This window comes from Protopterus annectens, chromosome 17.part0, assembly GCF_019279795.1.
Source record: "Protopterus annectens isolate FY-2018-M chromosome 17.part0, PAN1.0, whole genome shotgun sequence".
Taxonomy (NCBI): domain Eukaryota; kingdom Metazoa; phylum Chordata; order Ceratodontiformes; family Protopteridae; genus Protopterus; species Protopterus annectens.
The window spans coordinates 490,552,417-490,572,439 of record NC_056751.1 but is presented as its reverse complement, the minus strand read 5'-3'; positions in this window follow the sequence as shown (position 1 = coordinate 490,572,439).

Genomic DNA, 20,023 nt, shown 5'->3' with positions numbered 1-20,023 from the left:
AGATAACACATACACACAACACACACACTCATACATATATATATATATATATATATATATATATATATATATATATATATATATATACAGAGAGAGAGAGAGAGAGACATAGGGAGGTAGCTAGCTAGCTAGATAGATAGATCAAGAGAGAGAGAGACAGTATGACAACAGTGCTTATTAAATAGCCATGAAACTACAATGACTGCAGTCAGGGATATTATGATTTGTAAGATCACAGGCAACCCTAAATAGAAGGACTCAATCTATGTAAGTACAGCGTGGGTAGTAACCTCAACTCACTTGTTATTTGACAACCAAAATGCTTTTCCGTTTTGTAAATGGATGGTTTCTAAAAATGACACAGTGTAGTTAAACTGCTCTTCGCATACAGCTCTTTCATTGCTTACATCCCCTGAAATCATGGTTCAAAATGTACACTCATTCTTCCCAGATCAATAAGTAACTGTGAAAAAAGATACCATTAAGAAGATCATAGGTTCATACTACGCTATCTGCCCTAGGGCATTTATAAGCCTAGCCAGAGTGTGTTTGGCTTTCGCCACCCATTTTAAATTAATTTTGCTATGCCCTTTTTCGAGGTTAGTATACTGTGCCTCTGTCTAATAGTGACACAGAAGTGATACCCGGGGTAAACCTACGATCTCCCATCCACTTATCAAGATTCCTCTTGAAGAGAGTCAATGAGGGACTCTGCCTAACCTGGACTGGGATTTTATTCCAGAGTGAAGGGAGCCTCTGGGTTATGAATCTGTCCCTCCAGCATGTCCTATTTATTTCAGTGCTGAGGTTCAAGTCTCTTGAGCTCGTAGCTTGATGGGATTTGGATTTTCTGAGGTGTAGCATGTCCATTAATTCCGGGTTGGACATGGCTTTATATGTCAGGCACAGATCGCCTCTGAGCAGGCGGTATGCCACTGAGTAGAGCTGGAGATTCTTTAACCGGGCAGTATATGGCATCTGTTTGAGCCCTTTGATCCTCTTGGTGAGGTACATTTGGGGTCTTTCCAGCTGCTGCAGGTGTCTGGTAAGGTACATCCCAAAAGGGGCATTGTACTCAATTATGGGCCTGATGAGGGATGAGTAAAGAGGCACGATGACCTCCCCTGATCTAGATGTGAGTCCCTTCATGATTAGGTGGGCTATATAAAATGTTTTTCTAACCACTTTGGTCACGTGTTTGTCAAATGAGAGATTGCTATCAACTTGGGACCCCAGGTCCCTAATTACTTCTTCTGTACTGAATGGATTACCACCTATGTGGTAATTTGTGGGCACTTTGTTTTTGCTAAAGAGGATGACTATACACTTTTTGGCGTTTAGCTTGAGGCCATGGCTCTGGCACCAGTTGTCTGTTTCTATGAGGCCTTTTTGGAGGATGCTTGTGTCATCTGCGAACTTGGTCAGCCACAGTCCTTCCGTGTTGGCCTGTACCTCCGAGAAATATATACCGAACAAGAGAGGTCCCAGGACTGAGCCTTGTGGGACGCCACTTGCAACTGGTTTGGAGTCTGACATGGCTCCAGCAATTCTAACCATGTGGGTTCTGTCCTTGAGCCAGTTTGCAACCCATCTAGTGACATAGGGGTTTATATTTAAGCTGGTGAGCTTATCTATAATGCCCGAGTGGGGTATTGTATCGAAGGCTTTTGCGAGGTCCAGGTAGGCTGTGTGGACCACCCTCCCCTCGTCAACGGCCTTGGTGAATGTTTCAAAGAAATCAACCAGGTTTAAGAGGCAGGATCTGCCCTTAACAAAGCCGAACTGGGTAGGATCCAGTGTCTGTAGGTCCCCAATATCTTTATTTATGAGGTCCATGATGATCCTTTCCATAGCTTTGCAGACCAAGCTAGTCAGGCTTATGGGGCAATAGTTTCCAGGATCCGTTGAGGCACCACCTTTGTGGAGAGGGACCACTGTTGCTGTACGCCACTCTTTGGGTACATATCCTGTAGTAAGGCTGAGATTGAACAGTAGTTTTATGTTTGGGTTTAGCTCTTCTTGGAGTTCATGTAGGATGCAGCCCGGTACACCGTCTGGTCCCATTGATGCTGTGTTTTTTGCTTTGGAGAGGGCAGCTCTTACCTGAGCATCTGAGATGCCAGGGGGGTAGCACTCTGCTGGGATAGATATTTGCCCTTTTGGTGGGGAGTTTGCACTGAACCTGTCAGCTAGGATGTTGGCAATGTCTGTGGGTTCGGTGTATTTTTGTCATTTTGGACTAATTCTGAGCATATCTGGGAATTCCCACCCAGGTTCCTAACATAACTAAAGAAAGCCTTGTGATTATCCTTAGTGTCCTGTGCAATTTTTCTCTCGAAGCTGGCCTTAGACGATTTTATGAGTGCCCGTAGTTTTTTGCTAATACTGATCAGAGATGCCTTCCCTTTTTGGGATTTTGCTCTATCATGTAGTAGCTTCCTCCTTCTATTGTATAGTTTGTTTATGGCTGGGGTCCGCCAGACAGGACGCCTGCCTTTGGAGGATTGGGTCTAGGTTTTATTTGAGATTGCATGATCCAGGCATTCCTGAAGGTGTTCATAGAATGCATTTATAAAGGATTCTGTGGTCTGGGCCGTATTTTCCACAGGCCCGGGGGCTTTGAAGGATTCCACCTCGGTTTTGAGGATTGTGAAATTTGCTTTAGAGATGTTTTTCACTGTGGTTTTCAGGGCAGGGGGTGGAGTCGGGATGTGAATATCCAGTGAGATTAGTTTATGGTCTGATCTTACCAGTGAGGGATACACTTCTGGTCTGGAGCATAGAGTCCCCATGTTGGTGATGATCAGGTCCAGTATGTTTTCCCCTCTTGTGGGAGTGGTAACAAGTTGTTCCATAGCATTTGAGTTTATAAATTCTAGGAACCTTTGGGCTAGGGTGTTGGAGCTAGAGTAATGCTCCCAGTCTATGTTTGGGTAGTTGAAGTCGCCCAATATAATGGTGTTTGGAGAGACCTTCATATTTTCCAGTGTTCTCAGGAAGGCCGAGTGGGGTTCCTGGGTTTGGGAGGGTAGTCTGTAGCAGGCTATAAACTGGAAGGCAGTTTTACCCACTGTTAGTTGCACATGGATAGTCTCTGATGCTTCGTGCTGTGCCACCAACCTGGAGGTGTGGGTATCTTTGACGAATATTGATACTCCCCCTCCTTTTGTGGTTCAGTCCAAGTTTTGGGGCCGAAAAGCATGGTATGAGGTATAACCTGGTAGTGCTGGGGTGCTCTCGGGTGCCTTGAACCAAGTTTCTGTTACTGCACAGATATCGATGTTCTCCATGCTAAGGAGAGTTTCGAGTCCGTGCATCTTGAGGTTTAGACTTCTGGTGTTGAGTAGCATTACTCTTAGTTTCTTATCCCTTGTGATACCTATGGAGGTGGGTTTGTCTTTTGAGCCTTGCCTAAAAAAGGCACTATGGGGGTAGCAAGAGCCTTTGCCAATATCTGAAAGCCCAGGGGTGACAGGTGCAAGCCGTCCCTAGTGAAGCATTGTGGCTTGTCGAGCATGTCATCCCAGGCTGACAAGCATTGGATCCCCTTTGAATGACACCAATACTTAAGCCAATTGTTGAAATTGATCATCTTGTCTTCATATTGTGGCATCATTCTTTGTGAGGGTAAGATGCTACTCATGGTCAGGGTCATACCGGCCTGGGCTACATGCTCATTGAGCTCCTCTATGTCTCTTTTCATGTAGTCCAGGGAGGTACAACTCAGGTCATTCACACCAGCATGGACAATGACTGAGTCATATTTGTACTTGCCTTGGAGTGACCTGAGTGCTTGTGTTATGTGGCGGATCCTAGCGCCCAACAGGCAGCTCACCATGACCTTCTCCTTGTTCAGCCTGGTGAGCGGGACGCCAGTGTGCCTGATGATAGAGTCACCTATTACAAGTGTATCAGGTGTGTTGTTTAGCCTTAAGGGCTGTGACTGTTCGGCACATTGGCTTTGTGAGCTATGTGTTGCACGTGTTTTGTTTTGGGGTAGCTGTTGCTTGGGTGTCTGCTTTGGAGGTCTCTGCTGCTTAGGCAGGTTTTTATTTAGAGCCTCCGAGTATGTTTTTGTGTGTTTATGTGTTTGGTTTGCTGTCGTGGTAGGTCTATGTGAGACTGGAATTGTAATGAGTGTGGTTTCCTTCTTCTCCTGACTGGTTTCGCCAGTACTGAGTTGAGAGAGTTTAGCCTCCAGTATGGCTATATGTTTGCATCTCTCACATGTGTTGGAATTTGTTGGGAGGAGGAGATGGTTGTCTGTGTACATGAGGCAGTTGTAACATTGACTCAAGATTCCCAGATTCACCAGCTGGACCGGAGAGGAGATTGACAACTGACCTTTGGACATGCTAGAATAGTATTGGGAATTCCTTTATAATTGAAAAAAAAGGCAAATGGGGAACAAGGTACTCAAGGGGAGTTTGTGAGGGTGCAGTGCTTTTAAATTTTTAGTGCTGACTTATCATGCACTGGTTTTCCATTCCCTACATTCTTTCCATATTCTTACATTCCAAGTATAACTTACATCAGGGTGTTGTCTGAAAGTGCATTTATACAGGCAAACTGACCATGACAATAGATGTTCATGTAACAGGATAGCCATTGAATAATTCATGTCAACAGGTATTAAGTCATAAGCAGACATCAGTGACCTGTGCTGATTTGACAGCTCTTACAACCCCCTGCAGGCATGTATTGAAAGACTTTTAGCTATATCACTTGGTTTGAAGAAATGTCAAACACAACCTCATTCTCAAAGACACCTTACCCTTATTGAAAGATGTAGGAAGCCCTGCAGTTTATAAATCCATTTGACTGAGATGACTCCAACCTGGAAACATATTTTTCAAGGAAGATGTAGGAGCTCCTTTGAAGTAACAGCCTCAAAGAGAGGTTGAGTTATTTTTTTCTGTCACAAAGTTAAATCCAAGGCAGTAGATACAGCATGCCTGGGAGACTTTAGATTAACCATTCCACTGTTTATAAGCAACATGATAATTCGTGAGAGGCATATAACCACTGACAGAGGTGATAGCCAAATGAACTTTAAGAGAGAAACAGGCCAATAGTACAAGACTTTTGCACCCAAACATAATGCTACTACTTACTTTGATCATTATAAAATGGGTAATTAGTCCACGGGACTTTTCACGTTGTTCTGTTTAATATACATTACAGAGAGAAAATACATATATTTGCTTTTAGTAGACTGATAGAGAGATGCTGTTGAAACATTTCATTCTGTCATTTAAGAATGGCCTAAAGTCACCATTGAAAGATGTCTATAAGAAAATTATACAAATTCCGACACAAAAAAGAATGTAACTAGTTTATTAACTAACTAGATAAATAAATTGTAAATAACTGAAGAAGTGAATAAATAGATATATAGATAGACTGACAGACAGATAGCTAGCTAGTTAGATAGGCAGACAGATGTTTGGTAAAAAACTCTGCCTTCTTGATGACCCCACTTTTCTCTTATCACGTGAAAGTGCATTCTGTCCAGTTTCTACTCTTTAAAAACTAAAATATTTCTCCTTAATGTGTTTGCCAGTGAGTTGGGCTAACTTTGAAAGTAATTGTCATGCATTGGCAAGCTTACCTAAATAGCTTTATCCGAGATAGTTATTCAAAGAGGTAACAGTTGTGTGTCCCAGTTAGTGTATGTACCACATTACCATTACATTGCTTCTCATAGTCAAGGTCATGTACTCCTTGCACTGCTCATTGAAATTTTGTTAATTTTCTTTTCTTTTTTTTTTTTAAGGGACAGACATGTTGTTCAACCAAGTTCTATTATTCTATTTCATGCTAATGGAAAGCCATGTTTCAGAGTGTACATAAGTTGATTTGCTAGGCTTCTGAGGTACACTGTCGCTTAAATAATTTTACATATGTAGAAAAGAGTCCATGATTAGTCATACCCAAACATAGAGTAAGATTCTCATGGGTGACTTTGAATCCAACTTTGGAATTTATGAATTTCTTTGTCTATACAGAATATGGATAATATCTTGGGAGACATATATCCAGAACTGAAAACACTGAGAATTCTACTGAAATGCAAGCTGCAAGAGATATGAATAAAATTACTTCAGTCAAGCAGATGTCCAGGAAATTAAACAATTTGACTTCCCATAAGCTGGATTGAGTAAAAACTGGACTATTGCATTTAGTAAACACTCTGGACACAGTCAAATGTATAAATGATAAGGGGGTAAAATGTTACAGTGATTCCCTATATGAAACCTGAGAAACTGCTTATAAGCTTTGTAAAGGACTATGTACAGTTTGGCATCCTGCATCCCTGTGGATATTATAAAGGCATCTTGCAGCTAGGGACAGAGTATTTTTAGTGCCAACATCTCGAGAAATTTTTGTAATAAAGATTGCGAGCTGTAAAACAGGTCATCAATGGGTACAACCTTGGATTAAACACATTTCTGTATTCTGCCAAGATGTTCTGCATGATAACTCTGTAGCAACTAGGTGAATACTCTTGGTCCCACGTGACTAGAAAACAGAAGTACTTAGAAATCACCTTGGGCAGTAATATTTCATTGTACAAGTATACTGAAAATACTATTACCAAAACATTTCACCGATTGAAACTATGTTTTAGATTGTCCTACTTCTTCATCCCAAGCGCTAGTAATGACTTTGCTAAAAAGATACTCCAACTTTTATAGTAGTTTTTATGGCTACCTGCAAATGACAAGAGTTACATTTTTACTTAGCTGTGAAATCTACAAGCTGTTAAATGTGGGACACTGTCTCCCACCCTAAAAACAAAACTAATCAAGCACCCTAACTGTACACTTAAAGACATCCAATAAGATAGCATTAACACTAGACTTAATTTTAAAATCTCCACAGGTGAATGAGATACATCAAGGTTGACCTATCTCTTTGGAACTGTCATCCCATGCAGAAGTGAAGCAGCAAGAATTAGTTCTATTATTTAGAAAGAAACTAAAAGACCAACTGATTAAGGACAACAAATGTGCTCTATATTACGTTTTCAATGGATAGTCCTTGCAGCTCACACTATAGTTATATTTTTCTTGTAAAAATATACTTTTAGCAAATGATTACTAGTCAAAAGTGTACCTTAATTGTACATATTGTAAATAAGATCACTTTCATTTATAATTAATAACATAAATGTATTATCTGTACAACGTTATGTATTATTTAGTCTATGTATAATTGTTTATTTGTGTTTTGCACTATAGTGCATGCATAATGGCTGTAATGGTCTATAGACTATTGAATCTACTTGGCTATCAAACTGAAATATATAACTAAATAACTAAATAAATAAACACATTAATAAATCTGACATTTGAACAATTCCTCAAATACTAATGGAAGGACTCTTGCATGTGTTTATACATAGGATGTGTTGCAGGAACTGAGTTAATGATCAGCCTGCTAGATGCACGTCTCATCCAATGCAGCATTTATTTCTGTGGGGTATCAACCATGCAATGTGATGTGTTGACTTACACTCAACAGATGGGCAAGTTGGCATTAGTAACTCATTCCTGACCTCTCCCACTGTCTTCTCCAGCACTTGGATTAATAGTCGCTCCTGAGGTTCTGGTCTCATTTGGAGTAGGTGGAACAGTTTTCCAAGTGGGTTATATAAAAGTGTGTGACCTGCTGTGTTGACATAGCGTCCTTGACTCACTTGTTTATTGTAATTTGAAACCCCTGAGTTATCAAAGGAGTACCTATTCTTCCTAAGGGCTTGTATGGGGAGCAAGATGTAACAGATAATGGAAATGGGTGTCAATGGTAATTAACAAGGACTTCACCTGTTGTGCAGCTTTTGCTGCTGTGTTTTTAATTTCCATGTTTATTGGTTTGACTGTTTTTTTTTGTTTTCATTGTTGATATTATATCTTTTTACAGGAGAACTACTAAAATATATTTGAAAAATACATTGAGAATTTAGAGATCAAAGGATGAAATGAGTGCTTCATATTTTCAGAATATATTAATTTGATTGAAAATCATAAAAATTTGAAAACACTAAATATTGAAAATGGAAAATAACATTCTCTCACTATTTTGTGATTTCAGACTTTGTAATTATAAATTGCAGGTGGTGTGGGTGGTGCATGGGAGCTTGCTCCCCTCATTTAAATATGTTTTAAACATACTGAGCTTCAAAATTTTGTGATTCAGTATTTTGAATTTTCAATCAAATGAATGTATTCACACAGTTCATAGCCTTAGTTTTTTTTTCTACCTTTTTAATAATGTTCAGAGAAGGCTGTAAATAACAAGCTTTATTATAAATGTTCATTAAAGACTTGTTATTTGACATCATGAAAGAAGAGGTGTACAATGAGCCATGAGCTATCACATTAAGTTACTAACTAAAACATCAGCCACAAAGATAGTGACACCAGTATCAGAACTACAGGCTATTATGTGCAAATAGGAAAAGCTGTCTACATCATCTTGTCAGACTATCATGGATTCTTTTTACTATGACATTTGTAAAGTGCTGACTAAGGCTACTTTTCTGGATTCCCTTGCAACATTTAAGTTAATAACATCAGGTAACATTTAGGTTAATAAAAGCAGAATCATCCACAGGATAAAATAGTGTCTTGCATACAATATTAAAATAAATATGCACATATTTTTCAGTATTTTATAAAATATAATTAGGTTCTTTGGATCAGGTGGCTATGAATGAGGTAATCAAGAAAGAGAAGCTTGTATGTCCTCATAAAAATGAATGAACATGATAATTTGACAACAGCATAGGCATAACACATTTTTTTACTAATTATGTATTCTTGTAATTTTGTGGAGCCTTCAATGAAAATAGACACTGCCCACTCAGACTTTTCCAGTCACCAAAAACTATCAGACCAAAAACAAAATCATAAGCCTCTGTGTTTCACCATATCTCTGTTTAAAAAAGACAGTTACATGGAGCATCAAATAAATGGTCTTTCATTAAATTTAAGATCTCTACATATGAGACACGACTGGAAGGAAATTAAAGTTAGAGGAAATCCTCCTTACTAGTGTCACTGTTCAGTCCAAGGAATGATTCAGTCTGATTTCAATAAACTAAAAAATCCATATCTTTCAATGAGTTTGAAGAAGAGATGTGGTCATTCTCCCTTTTTGTAACAAAAGTACCTGCAGTAGAAATCATTAAAACAGGGTTGCTGAAAACTATCGCTCATTCTGCATTAAACCATGCTAATCATTGGGAAATATAAATTAATCACCAATCAACAAAGGAGTGATACTCAGATGTTCATTTATAGTTGTGGGTGTCTAAGGTACTGAGGCATTGGACAGCCTCTCCATCTGTATAACTGCCATTGCACAAATGATAATCTGCATCACAAAATTGCCTTTTCTTACTAAGGCAAGATCAATTACTAGAGGATTAACAAATGACAGAGTGGAAAAAAGTATGGGAGAAATTTCATCTGATTATGGAAAACCAACAGTGTGAAATTTTGCACCAAATACTCTTGGAAAATGATGTATGGATTACAGTCTTCCTTCTTCCAATGTGGAAGTTTTTAGCACTAAGTATCATTTATAATAACCATTTTAGGAACGCAAGCATCATGACTTGAGTTGCTTCCCTTCCCACTGCCCCAAATAGATACAGTGAAATACAATGGGGCAACATCAGAGCAACAATGGACATTGACCTGTAGAGTGAGGGAGACCATAATAATACCAGTGTCTAGAAGTAGAGCTGGTATAAAAGGTATTAGACTTTCATTCACAAATCATTGCAAAGCACCCAGTATCAGTTCATTTTTTAACTGTTGATGTAAGAAATCCTTGTATTCTTTTTATTTTTTTTTATTTTTAAGGTTTCTATTTTCCCAGAGTATCAGTAAACATCTACACTTTTTTGTAGGAGGAAGTGCTGAAACAAGCACAAGGGTCATTGTATATTGCAGCAAGAGGAGGCTACTGTTCCGGAAAGTATTATAGACATTACTACAGTGACATCTAATAGTTTACCTGATAAACTGTTTGTAAATATGATAAATGCTGAAAAACTGAAGATCAAGAATATGGTCTCATGCTGTCAAATAATGGATAAAATGAATCCTAAAGAAGCAGTTGTTTTTTTTATGGTAAAGGAAGTAATGTCAGGGGATAAAAGTAAGGAAGGTGCTCCCGTTCCTGTTTGACAGTCAGTTCAAGAATCAGATATTATACTGTAAGCACAAACATATGTCCCCAGTGTAACCAATGCTACCATTTTTAATAAGAATTATTTTATTAATTTAACATATATACAATATGTACCCAGAAAGCAAGAAATTCAGAATCATATATTTTTGCACAATGGTAGGAATACATTGAGTAATCCAGGTAATCTTATACAATTAACACATTAAGAGTCATGCTATTTTAATAGCAACATTTCAAGAATATCCCAGCCACTAAAAGTCTAATTTATAGATCTTATTCTGATCAGGTCATTTTCAGTTTTAGATAGTATTGCTGTTAAATTTAAACATTCTTTGATTGTAGGAACTTAGTTTGATTTCCAGTTTTTTTTGTAATGACTTTTCTAGAAACTGACAAGAGAGCCCAAAAATGTTTTAAGGTTTGGCTTTTACAGATACAGAAAGTGTAACATTCATTAGCAGTATTGATTTAGTTAAAGAACAATTATTAGACCATAACCCCTTAAAAAACATAATTATTTCTTCCCAATATACATCTAGTTTTTTACAATCCATAAATATATCTGTCCAGTTAGCTTTTACATCTTTACTACATCTTCATCAAACTGAAAAAGTTATTTAACTAAACTTAGATATTTCATAGGGAGTGACAAATATTCTGTATATATATATATATATATATATATATATATATATATATCCACATAAAAAATTCCAGTATAAACTTGAAGAAGTTTGGATAGTAATGAGTTGAGTGACTCAATAGATGTTAAGAGTAAAACATTGTTATTTAACTCAGTCAAACAGATCCAGAACTTTGAACAAAAATATTATTATTATTAGCCTACCTTTGATGGGTAGCAGTCATATAATGGGGAAATTGAGTTCTGTTCCTCCTCACTCATTTTATCTAGAAATTCATTTAATTTCTACTGATGGATAATATTAAATGCTTAACAGATTTATCTAACTTATATTCATTCATAAAATATTCTGGCAACTTAGTTTTTCATTTTTCAAAGCAATCAGATCTTAATACATATCTATTCCTTTTTAGTAACATCATTTTAACATTGTTCTGAGGTTCCTTAAATCTAGAGGTATGCACAATAGGAAAGCACAAACATTTCCATTTTGATATTAATAGAGTTTTAAAAAATATCTCAACTGTTTTAAGACGTGATTTCATATATGCACAGAATAAAGGCTGAAATGAATTTTCATATAAGGTAAATTTTGTTAACTACATATTAGGTTAGTTACATATTTCTAATCTATAATATTTAATAAACTTATAAGAACTTAGTATAATCTGTTCTTGAATGGTTTTCCATTGACTAGTATGAGTTGAGTCTATTCAGAGTATAATAGAGTTAAAATTTGCAGCAATAGAAAAAAAATCAACATCTGGGAAGCTAATGCCACCATACTCTCATAATCTTAAATGATTTCTATAAGCAATTCTCAGCTTTTTAGGATACCATAAAAATGAAGTTGAGATTTGTTTTTCCATTTTCGTTTCCATTTTCTTTAAAATACTTTTTTATCATGTATCATTGCATGTCATTGTATCATTGCAAAAAGTGTAAAACACTGAAACACAACTTTGCAGGCTCAGGCAGCATTTACTATTTTCCCCACTGTAGTGTGTTCTTGTAGTTGGCATGTATAATTTATAGGGGAGGCATAGCCCCTCATATGGGGGTGCAGGGGGAGGCACAGCCTCCCTGCAAAAACATTTTTAATTAAGAAGTAATACTTCTTCAATTATTTTTTTTCAAATTTATTATTAATAATCTTACTCATATTTTGATAGATTTTTTTTTGCTAAATATTTAGCTGTTTTCCTAAAAGTAGTAATTGATTTGACACTAAAGTTTTAATTTTATCATCACTTTCAGCAGAAGTACTTACTGAAACTTTTCAATTTCCTCATCAATTTCTTTGATTAAACAATTTAAATCTCTTATCATTAGTAAAATATCATCTGCAAAAAGCTATATTTTGGATTGACAGTCTCTGATAATTGAGAATCCATCAATTTACCACTGCTTCTTACAATATTAGCTTCTGCTTTAACAACCAATGCAAATAGTAGAGGGGCAAGGGACACCCTTGCTTTGTGCCTTTGTTTAAAGTGAATTCTTAAGAAATGTAAGATCCAATTTTAACATATGCTTTGGAGTCTATACACATTTTTTTAATATTCCAATAAACTGTTCTGGAAATACAAATGCTTCTAAAGTTTTAAGCAAGTAGTTCCAATCTACAGACTCAAAACTTCTTTCAATACCTAAGCTAATTAGGGCCCATTTCTTGTTTATTCCTTTTGCTAAATCTAAGACAGCCACCCTTTTTATCATACATTAATCTATTGACTATACATCCTGTTTGATCTTTATCAATTAATTTATCTGCTATATCTCTTAATCTTATTGTGAGAATGGAAGTAAATATTTTATAATCTACATTTAATAATTAAATAAGTATAAATGAGGAAACTAACTTATTATTCTTTTCTTGTTTCAGTATAGGTGAGAGTACAGAAAATTTCTGTGTGGGAAGAATTATTTTGTCACTCTGAATTACCCTGAGAACATCATCACTCCATAATTCTAAACATTTAATAGCAGCAGACTATATAATTCCATACTAACCATTTCACTGCAGAGATTTACCATTTTCCCTTTTTAAAAACTTCATTAACTTCTATCAGGGTTATTGGCTAATTCAACAGAGATATTTGTTGGTCATTAAGTTTATTAGTAACATTTTTCTGTAAATACTTGTCAAGTGTGTAATCACCGGGATTATAATTATAATTGTCTTTATTAAGACCCTCATGGATTTTTTTTTTAAATCTTAAACATTTCCTCTATGTCTGAAGTAAACTTATTAGTGTGAGGATCTTGTATATTCTTGATTTGTGCTTTTTTTTGTTTAACATCTTACTTCTATTAGCTAATCTATGTAGATTTTTTGAAGTCATCCCATAACTGTGCAATTTTATTTTTTCTAATGCTATCTCCACGTTATGCATTAAAATTGTTATTAATTTTTGAATTACTTCATTATTATCTAATTTCTTTTTTGTTGTTAAAACCTTTATTTGTGTATTTCATCTTGTATTTCTAAACAACTCGTTATCCCACTATTTCTCTTTATTACCCACGGTGGTGGTGCTGCGGTAGCGTTTTTGCCTCACAGTAAGATGCTGTCCCATTCAATTCTCAGCTAGAGTGTCTTCTGAGTGGAGACATGCATGAATGGGTGTACCTTTGTTGAAGGTTGTGTGTCAGGGCTGGTAACTCGGCATGTAAAAATCAACTACCAATCATTAGCGGACCGGATTTCCGCTGTGGCAACCCCTAACCGGGAAAAGCCGAAAGACACAACAATTAGCCCAGCTCCCCATTTTATCTTTACTATGTATTTTAAGGAGTCCCATAGTATGACTTTACTAATATGACCATTTTCATTCAGAGATTAAAAAAAAATCTCTATTTGTTCCTTAAGATAACTCTTAAATTATTGTAATTTCATCATATCTACTGGGATTCTGTAAATAATATGAAATTTCCTTTTATCCATTAATATATTAATACCCAGTGCATTATGATCAAATAAAAGACAAGGAATAATTTTAAAATATTTCACTTTATTAATTAAATCTACAGAGGCATACATTCTTTCAATTCCAGTTTTCTTCCCATGTATAAGAATAATGAGTGAAGAGCAAATACTTATCTTCTACTTTTACTAGTAAATCAACTAAATTATTATTAATAATGCATCTGTTTAGTGGCTAAGCTGATGCCAGTATCATAGCTTTCTTCTGTTCAATTATATTTTCTGTACTAGATTTACAGTTGAACTAACCCATGCTAAATTTAAACTACCCTTCCAATGACTTTGTAGTAAGTTTATGTGATCTTTAGCCACTCTTGTACCTATTCCAGGAGGCAGTAAAAATTAGCTAGTGTATACAGTTTGCCATTATAATTAACTGTTACAAATGTATACATTCCTTTGGAATCAATACTGGATTCCATGACCTTGGGCATTGCAGTAAATTTTCTGCAAAGTATATCAGTTCCTCTCCTCTTTTCCATAAAATAAGCAGATGATAATATTTCTCAACCTAAGTTATTTAAATATTGTATATATTTAACTATCATGTGAGTCTTTTGAAAGAATATAATGCCTCCACTATTTAATTTTAGGTATCTCATGAATGATTTCCTTTTGTTGCCATTATTTAATCCATTTGCATTAATAGATAATAGATTCAAACTATCAATACTGTGCATTTAAAAAAAAATTCGTTGACAAGATAATATGATACATTTATCCACCATATTAAATTAATTATGTATAAGGCTTTAATGCATTCCTCCAACACTATCTTAACTTTTCACGTAGTTTTGAATTCTTCTTTCCTACAAACTAAACTATTATGACTTGTAAATAACAAAACAAAGACAAGTCTATAACTATAACTGTATATATTGCTAATAAATGAAACTATCACTGATGCAAAAGGTCCTAGTTTGCCTGTCAAATACAAAAACTATTATACTATCTCTCTCCCACCTAATACCAAAAAAAAATCCTCAAAAAATAGCCAAGAGCTACAGTTACTTACAATTTATATAATATTATATATGTTGAAAATAATAAGAGAAAATTAATTCAGTTATATATATTTGCCATGTAAAACTATTCTCCCATTACTACATAAAAGTTTTAATCTTCTTCTATTAATCACAAATATTAAATAATCCAACAAATAGTATACTATATAACTATTTATGTAATAGTACTTTAAATTGTCCATTAAGTATAACTACATTTTTCTCTCCTTCAACATTATTACAACAAAATCTTTAAATAAAGAAGTATAACAAAGTGATACCTAAAGATATAAAGCCATCTGTAAACTTGCAGATGGCAGGTAATCCTATCATACTAAACTATAATACAAAAGAGAAATCAATCCACAGATATTTATCATGCTAAAAGTTACACATACATTTTATAGATCTAAGAAAAGTTCATAATTATTTTTTAAAGAACAGGTGTCTACATCTCAAAATCAGATAATACTTTTAACATGGCAAATATCAAAATATTTAAAACCCTTTAGCTTATTAAACTACTACATAAAATATGCACATTTCTGAGGCTGAGGAGAATGTCTTGCTATGTCTATGAAAAAAAATATAACAATATAACACTCATATTTGACTTATGATATGAGTTATTTCAGGTAATCTTAGTGAATCTAATAACATGCAACATGTAAACATTTCAAAGTTCACATGACCAAGCTTTGAACTTCAGCTTTCAGATTATTTTCAAATATTTTATGTGATTTTCTGTGTAAATTGTATGAGGTCTAGTACATTCACATTTCTGCCATATGCAGGTATATGTAATAGACATCTTTCTAACAAGCGATTTATTATTTAAATATATTATTCTGTTATTTTTTCTTATTAATATTCCACCTTATTCTATATATCTTGTATTTATAAAATATCCTATCAAAGAGCTATTTAATCATCAGCTCTCTATTAAAGATTACAGTATGTATGTGTGTGCAGTTCTTAGATTACTGATACTGTTCTTTTATTAATCTCACATATTAAATATTTCATCCCTTGTGCATTTGCACATTATTCATAAGATGCTTACTCTTATTAATTCTAGTAGTACAAGCAACATTGACTCTCTCTATATATATTTATAAGAATTCCTACTTGCTTAATTTGAATGCATGTTTTAGCTATTGTGAACTGTTGTTCTGATCTCTCTGACATCAGAATTTCATTACAGTATGTGAAAATGACAACTCAACACACAGCAGCTGTTCATTTTTCTGTAAGTTTTTTTTTACTCTTCTTAGTTCTTTTAAGCTGTTCTAATTAGTAACAGGCATCTAACTTTACTTCTTCACATTAATATGTAAAGTGAGAGTTAATAATACTACAACATAAGCTATCATCATTCAGCAAAATGTAAGCAAATTATATGTCAGCAACAGCTCAATATAAAACATTATCATAGCTTTTGTTTTATCAATTCATCACGTCTAAGAAAAGAATAAATATGCATTTTTCAGTAGATTTCTCATATACATACTTAAAAAAAGAGAAAGAAAAAGTTCATTTTTGTTTTTGCAGACATCAATGATGAACTCTGACTTAAATTTTCTTCTGAACTGATCAAGGTGGGAAAAAGTCAGCATTTTGACACAAGTGGAACATTCTTTTGCTCCCAAGCTTTCTCTAAGTGTTATTTGCGTCATAAATGACTTGTGAAAGGAATGTGCTACACAGGAAAAAAGAAAACGAAATCACAATCACTTTAAAACTTCTATTTAGCATATTACTTAGAAATGACATTCAAATAACCCAGTGATTTAAATACTAAGTGTTATAGTATTGGGATCTCAAGCAATTTTGGGACACCAGCTTACAGAAATCTTCTCTGAGCAGCATGTGTGAACAATCTTTTATGTGAATGCCAGTGACTGAAAACATGAATACAAAAGCTGCATGGAATACCTGGCTAAAAGGACATCAGCCAAGATAATATAGTGCTTAGGAATAATTCCTAACTTTATCAAGGCATAATTATTAATATAAACAAATATTTATACTAAAAATAATTCCTCTAATAATCAAATGTAAGACAACAGATGCAAACTACTTAAAAGACTTTGCAGTGGGTTTTTAGAATTGTCAGCTCAGCCTGCTATTAGGATAAAGATAGACTGGAAAGGTCACAACAGACTGAAACAAGGGTCACACACTGATGTATTATAACAGCAGGAATGGCTCTTCTATTAGAAGTTGTATAAAACATGTATTAATCGGTACTTTTCTATTTCTATCAAAACAGTCCTAAATTATATGTGAAAAGAATGCAAATAATGTAAAATACATGATTTGTAAAATGTACATATATGCCATTAATATCAAAGAATCAGGAAATGTATATTGTTATATTTCACATATTATCCATACAATGAATGACAGGAGCAGATGTTGTGCCTTGCATCTACATGCTGCAAAGCTGCTGACTTTATATGAAGTTTTTATTAAGCTTTTGTATTGTACTACTTTGTGAGTTGCAAACTTTCATTAGCTCTGAATTATTCAACAACAGTAATAATGTAAATATGAACTGCAACTGTAACAATAATAAATAGCATTTCTCATTAGAAATGTTGTGATAGACAATTAAGCAGTAAGAACATCTGATGATAAAGCAAGCTGAAGAAAGGAATGCTGACTCTGTACTTGTCACTCACAAGCAATTTTAAATAGATGCATAACCTGATTTGGACACAATGTATATCTAAAGAGGCAGGGCTGTATCTTTCAAGATTGTATAAAAACACTGTCCTCCTTTGTAATCTTTGTCAGTCAGTCAGTCAGTCAGTTAGTCAGTAAACCAAACCAGATACAAGGAATAATAAAAACTGGACTGACCCTGGGATGCCTTGCTTTGCTAATCATTTATTCTTCTTTTCTAACTGCCTGTATTTTTTCCTCATAGGTGCAGTGCTTGTAGATACAATTACACTAAGCAAAGATAAAAAAATAAAATAAAATTCTTAACTTAAATAGTCTTAAAGTTACCAGTTCTATTGCTTATAATTTAATGACTTTCTCTAACAGGGAGTATTTGTTTAACATTTAGAAATACATATATAAGTTTAGTTAAATGCAATGTATTAAGTCACTGTAAATGTAATAAACTGGTAAAACTAACCGTTTATATTCTTCATCATGAAAAATATTTTAGCTTTTAATATAAATCCATACTTGCATATGTTTTGAACCTTAAAATCCAGTACAAAGCTTTTAGTTAATGGCAAATCCATTCAGAAAATAAAAGTCCTGCAATCAGAGAATAAAAGTCACTTGTTTCTAAGTGTTTTTTTTTTTTTTTTTTTTTTTTTTTTTAGAAACAGTTTTCCAGGAATCCAGCTCACTCTGCCTCAACATGATATACTGTTCTGCTCAATTTTTTCAGTATTATTAAGGATTTTTTGCCATTCACAAAAGTGGATGCCCCATCTATAATGTTTAATAGTTTGGTTTCTTCAGAAAGAAATCATTTGATCTTTACAGGAAACACCAATATAGCTTTAATATTCCTTTTAAGTTACCTGATCAATGATATACAGGATTTTCTTTTACTCATACTGGAATAATCATTATCAAATCTGATTGCATGTTCAGCTATTTGTACTGGATCATGGTGTTTTAAATATTTCATATTTTTCTAAGATAGGCATAAACTTCACTGTAATTGAATGTGGGGGTGAGTTTTCCTTCTTTGAAGGTGCACTCAGGCATATAAGTGCCCTTTCAATTCCTAAAGATAAAGTTTCATGTACATTTAATGTTTTATGTAGCCAAGTTTTTAAGAAGCTTATTATATTATCTCCCTCATACTTTTCAGGTATACCATGATTTTAATGTTATTTCATATCAGTCTATTTTTTAAATCATAAACTTTTTTCTTTGAGCTAGTTATTTTGTTTTACGAGAAATTCAGTCTGAGACTCACTTTCAGTTATTCTACCTTCATGATCATTTGAAGCTTCTTCCATACTGCTGATTTGTGTACTTTGTTGTTTCATAAGAATTTGTATTTCTTCCATGTACTTTCTGGTCTCTTCTTTGAAAATTTCTAGTTTGATATCCAGTTTGTCTATGTAAGTAATATATCCTGAATATTAGATATTAGTGACTGGGTGTCTTTTTAATCACAATAATCCTGAACATTTCTTGAGTGACTCATGTTGAAGTCTCTTCTCTCTTAACCAAACTGTTGAAATTCTGACAGGATAATTACAGCTTTTAAAGAACATGAAGCTATAAATCTTTTCTCTCACTTTTCTGTGCATTTTTGTCTGTTAAAAGCATTCTCGAGTCTGCTCCTTGATCTGTTTAAAACTTTCATTTAGTGGCTACAGCTAGGAACTGTAAAAGTGTGCATTGCTATAATTGCTCTTTTTATTTAAATTACTAAATTGTAAACTGCTTTTTCATACTGGGACTTGGATTTTCTCTTTGTGGGTGTTCCTTCTATGCTTTTAAATTGAGGTTTCTGTGTTCTGATCAGGTGGTATAATCTTGATAGAGGCCTGTTGTGTAGGCTGGAAGTTTTGTTTTTGTTTCTGGCAGCCATTTCCTGTTGATTGTCTTCATTATTATTGAGACTAACAAGGCCTCCTGACCTTCTGTAGTACGAGTGATTGGGTAATAGCAGGGGCTGAGTAGTAATCTGATCTTCCAACTCTTCCATTCTTACTGTTATATAAACCCTGTGTCTTATAAAGGTTCTGCTTGTATTGTCAGGCTCTGGATTGCATTGCATAAGTGGAAATTCCTTAAGATTCCAAGAGCAGGCTAAGTTATTTCTTACACTTATTTCACTGAATTGCATTTGTGAAATGCTTATAATTGTGCTATACAGTTGATCTACTATATTTTTGCACTGTTATAAAGATTTTTTTATTGTTTCACTGCATTTATGTACTGTTTTAAACTGTTTTAACATTACTTAACTGTAAACTGCTTTTTCATACTGACAGTTGTATTTTGTGTTTGTGAGTGCTCTAGCCGAACTTTTCTGTGCATTTTTGTCTGTTAAAAGCATTCTCGAGTCTGCTCCTTGATCTGTTTAAAACCTTCATTTAGTGACTACAGCTAGGAACTGTAAAATTGTGGATTACTATAATTGCTCTTTTTATTTAAATTACTAAATTGTAAACTGCTTTTTCATACTGAGACTTG